The 5,000-nt window shown below is 57.8% G+C and overlaps 2 non-coding genes across 2 annotated transcripts; both read left to right on the top strand.

Moving 5' to 3' along the window:
• Nucleotides 1-4,476: 4,476 nt before the first annotated feature.
• On the top strand, nucleotides 4,477-4,595 carry LOC144939256 (5S ribosomal RNA). Its single transcript, XR_013638446.1, has one exon. It is a non-coding gene; the product is annotated as a 5S ribosomal RNA (ribosomal RNA).
• Nucleotides 4,596-4,843: 248 nt separating this feature from the next.
• Nucleotides 4,844-4,962, top strand: LOC144939297 (5S ribosomal RNA). Its single transcript, XR_013638485.1, has one exon. It is a non-coding gene; the product is annotated as a 5S ribosomal RNA (ribosomal RNA).
• Nucleotides 4,963-5,000: the final 38 nt, after the last annotated feature.

Here is a 5,000-nt window from a genome sequence, read left to right as displayed (position 1 = left end):
CCAGGCCTTATCGCCTGGTTTCCAATCATGCGTATGCACCCTCCGCCCATGCAATCTCTCGTTCGCAATTTGCCGAGACCGCGAATTCAACCTCGCCGCCTCCCGCGCTTCAGTCAATTTGGCGATATTAAATTTGATGTGGTCTGCCAATTTTGATTTTGCACGTGGCTGGGAAATCCCCAGTTGGACGTCCATGGCCGGATCGGCCTCCCGCCCATACATAAGAAAAAATGGGGAAAACCCCGTCGCCGCATGAGGGGCCATTCGATAGGCCGCGAGTACCCCCGGCACCTGTAAGTCCCAATCAACCTGATCGTCGCAGACCTGTTGGCACAGCATAGACGTAATCGTCCTGTTCAGACGCTCAACCATCCCGTCAGTCTGCGGGTGGTAGGGGGAAGTACGCACTTTCTTTGTACCCAACAGGTCGCACACCTCGCGCAACAAAACGCTCGAAAAATTCTTCCCTTGATCCGTCAGCAAGCGTTCGGGGGCGCCCTTGTCCAAAACATAACCCTGGACGAAGGCGTCTGCCACCGCTGCAGCCGACTGGTTGGTGAGTGGCCATGCCATGGGCCATCGGGTGAAGTATTCTACGCCAACCAGCAGGAACCTATTTCCCCTCGGTGTAGCAGGAAAGGGCCCCAAGATGTCCAACGCAACCAATTCGTTTGTGCGCGAAACTTGAATGGATTGCAGCGGTGGATTAGCTGCCAATGGTGGCGGTTTTCTTTTGGCGCACCCTACGCATCCCTTAAGAATGTTCGCCACGTCGTTACCCATCCCCGGCCAATAATAGTCTCGCTGGATTAGGGCGAGCGTTTTGTGAAAACCCAGATGCATGAGCCGTTCATGAGCTGCCAGAACGACCCTACCCCGCATAGCAACAGGCACAACGAGCACGTGACGCCGGGACATGTTGTCCCACTTCATCAAAAGGCCCTGTCTGCACACCCAGGAACCGACCCGCGCATCCCCTACCTCGGGAGCGCCAATTTTTCGACGTAGCGTAAGTAGGGAGCTGTCGGACATTTGGAGACGGCCCCACTCAATGAGGGGCAACGACAACAGCGAATCCCTCCCCGTGGGAGCGTCGACTCCCAATTGCACTTTGGACAAGTTAGCAGAACCGGCACACAACGAGTCCAACCACTCTGTCCCCTCGTCACTTGGAGGATGCGACTCGACAGTGAAATCTGCTTGAGCCACGAGCCGTTCCTCAACGGGTAGCGGCGCGGCGTGAGCCAGCACCGTTCCCTGCACAATTACGGCCGGCCGCGACCCCGTATTCAGGACTATTTCGAACGGCTCACTGTCCCCTCTCACCCTGGTTTGAGCAACCGCTAAGTCGAGGCCCCTTCTGGCCCTGTTAGACGGCCCCAACAGCACCCCCTGTGCCTCCGCACCCACCTCGAGTGGTTTCCTCAACCGAAGGGGTACCAATATTTGCGATCCCGGGGGCACCCGTACAGTCTGAGTTGCCAGCGCCTGCACCGTCGCACAAACCGTGCGTATTTTGGTAGGGCTCGTCAAGAACGCAACCCGCCAACCTGACGGAAGCTCAATGCAGGCCTGATCTATAAGAATTTTGATGGGCATTTTGGACAAAAAGTCTGTACCTAGCAAACAGGGAACGGCCAGCGATGATGATACAAAAATAGGGCCCGCCAATTTGATGTCACCAATGCAAATAGTCGCCCGAATCTGGCCGATGATCCCCAGGGATCCCCCATTCGCCGCATAAAATGGCACGTCCACTGGCAGAAGGGGTCTACTTTGGACGGGAAGAATGTTATAAATAAGGTCCGAAATGATAGTGGCCGACGCACCCGTGTCCACAAGCATCCGGACCTCAACCCCGTCAATAAACCCCGTTACCACGGACGACCCGGCCGACGCAGCCACTATCCTGCGGGCCAATTCGGACCATTCGACTGCTTGCGGGCCGTGTACGGACCCCCCTCGCCGAAATGAACCCCCGGCACCCAGCCGCGAACCCCCCACCGCCAAGCGGCGACCCGAATGTGCCGTGTTTGTGGACCGAGCGTGTGAGGTGCCGCGACTTGCCGGGTTTTGTTGGGATGACTTGTGGGCCTGGTCGTCGTCCCGACGTGGTCCTGTGGCGCGCTGACGCGGGGCCCGGCACCCGGCTGCGACGTGACCCCGAAGGCCGCAGTTGTAGCAGGCGACGAGGGACGTCGTAGGTTTCGGTTGCTCCAGCTTGCGGGATGAACGTGTGGGCGAACGACCTCCCGTTCTCCACTCCCCCGGACGCGATGCAGCGAAGGCCTGCTCCTGATCCGCAGCTGGCTGAGGTTCGGCGATCGTGGCGGCCAGTGCAGCATTCCCCGCCAATTTGCAGACGACCCCCGGCTTGCGTTTGAGGACCTCGTACGCGTGAATGCTCGTGGCGATCGCCAGGGAGCAGATATCCATTTCGTCCGCCACATTGATGGGGACCCCCAACTCGTGGGCCAACGCCAGCAGCTGCTCCGTCACCATGGCGTCCTTCCCCTCCTTGTCCATGCGGGGAAAAGCTGCGTCCGCCAAGGCGAGCAGCGCCGTGCGATAGGCGAGCGTCATTTCTCCAGCCACCTTCCGCCGATCGTAGAACTGGTGGCGACAGGTGGAGGGCGGTCCGAACACCTTCGCCATCAGGTGTAGTGCGGCCTGGAGCGTAGAGCGGGACGACCTTGCAGCAGATGTGAAGGCTGCAAGCGCGTCGTCGTCGAGCATCGCTGGCAACGCACGCAGGGCAGTGGTGTCGGACCACCCCGACATTTCCTGATGAGCGAGGAACCTTCGTTGGAAGGCTCCCCAGTCGCCCCCATCCGCCTTGAACGCCGACAGCGCGGGCAATCTTTGCTGGAGGACCCGATCGTCGTCGACGTCGGAGAGATTTTCCCGCGCTCCGCTGTAGTTGTGTAAAATGTCGGCTCGGTCGTCAGGCGCAAAATGGAGAGCTCCGGCGCGCGCTGATGACGTGGGCTGCGCTGAGCGGAGGTCTCCGGCCACGTGGTGTCCGTGCTTCCCGCCAATCGATGGCGGCCCCTCAAAAACGGCGGCAACTTCCAGACTTTTGGCGTGAAGCGCCTTTTGGCGGGATCCCTCCAACGTCGCTTTCTCCAGCAACCCCGCAGCCGTTTTTCCGCTCGCCGGAACGGAGATGTCCGCCAAGACAGCGGCGGCGGCGAGTAGCAACTCCGCCAACCGGGAGTGTGCGTCTTGGAGGCTGGTGTCGGAGGCGAGCGGAGCGTCGGACCCCGCGAAGTGCTGCATCGGCGGCAACTCCTCGTCCTCTCCTCCCGAGGTTGGTGTCCCCATTACGCCATCGTCGTCCCGACCTCGCTCGTGGGTACGGGTAGTCTTCCTCGTGTCCATTCTTCTTGAAGACAGGTTCACTTCTGACGCCAGTTGTAATGTAGTAACTCGGCGGGAGACGACTTCACGGGTAACACACTCTTTATTTTACCAAACTCGTTCACAGGTGACTAACACCTACTTTGTATCTCGGGTGACAAACACCCACTTAGTATCTCGGGTGACAAACACCCACTTAGTATCTCGGGTGACTAACACCCACTTAGTATCTCGGGTGACAAACACCCACTTAGCTATTCTGGCGACTAACGCCCACTGAGCTATTCTGGCGACTAACGCCCACTGAGCTATTCGGGTGACAAACACCCTCTTAGCTACCCTGGCGACTAACGCCCTCTTAGCTACCCTGGCGACTAACGCCCACTGAGCTATTCTGGCGACTAACGCCCACTGAGCTATTCGGGACACTCCCTCCCCGGGGTGTCCGTCTTGACTGTGGGTCCCCAGCCCGACCCACGTGGGCGTCGGACCCCGGGTCCCACAGTCTCGCCTCCGAGCCACACAGGGCCCCGGTCCCCACAAGGACGGCGGGACTAGGGGTCTCGGGGCACTAGGTCTTCAGCTCCGTCTTCTGGTCTTCAACTGGGTAACTCTCCCCGAGTGCTCTCGCGCGTCCCCCTTTATACCCCACCTGCGGACGTCGCTGCGAGCACCCATCCTATTCGACCAATCACTGGGCGCTGGCTACGATCCTGTTTTCCCACATCTCAGCGTGCCTCAGCACCCACGCCGCGCCGCCCCGTCCTCTGTCACTCCCGGCGCGCGCGTCCACACCACGCCCACAATGCGTGCCCAACCCCGCACCTCGCGCCGCCCCGTGATCCATCACTGTCACAGTCGGCGCACGTCAACACCACCACTACATATGCACCGTCCCGCCATAGTGAATTCCTTGTCTGTGCAAACTTACATGGCGATTAAAACCGTTTCTGATTCTGATTCTGATCAAGATTTTATTGTAAAAGACCGTATAATGCCACTCTTTCGGGGCTCAACCAGGAGTCCAGAATAAACGTTTCATGAGTGTTGACCTTCCGCAGTAGAGTTGAATCTTGATTTTAACATATGAATGTGCGTCAGGTCTCTGCAAGTATGGCCTACGACCATATCACCCTGAATTCGCCCGATCTCCTTTGATCTCGAAAGCTAAGCAGGGTCGAGCCTGGTTAGTACTTGGATTGGAGACTGCCTGGGAATACCAGGTGTTGTAGGCTTTTGCATTCTCGCATCTGGATGGGTCGCGTTTAACTCTTCAATTCACCCAGTCAGTTCACCTGCCAATTGCACGTGGATATGGTGTACTGCATTGGGATCAAGATTTTATTGTAAAAGACCGTTTAATGCCACTCTTTCGGGGCTCAACCAGGAGTCCAGAATAAACGTTTCATGAGTGTTGACCTCCCGCAGTAGAGTTGAATCTTGATTTTTACATGTGAATGTGCGTCAGGTTTCTGCAAGTATGGCGTACGACCATATCACCCTGAATGCGCCCGATCTCGTCTGATCTCGGAAGCTAAGCAGCGTAGAGCCTGGTTAGTACTTATATGGGAGACTGCCTGGGAATACCAGGTGTTGTAGGCTTTTGCATTTTCACTTCTGGATGGGTCGCGTTTTACTCT

This window comes from Lampetra fluviatilis, chromosome 22 (assembly GCF_964198595.1).
Source record: "Lampetra fluviatilis chromosome 22, kcLamFluv1.1, whole genome shotgun sequence".
In the NCBI taxonomy this organism is placed as follows: Eukaryota; Metazoa; Chordata; class Hyperoartia; order Petromyzontiformes; family Petromyzontidae; genus Lampetra; species Lampetra fluviatilis.
The sequence above is the reverse complement of the archived record's forward strand: the minus strand, read 5'-3'. Positions and strand labels throughout refer to the sequence as shown.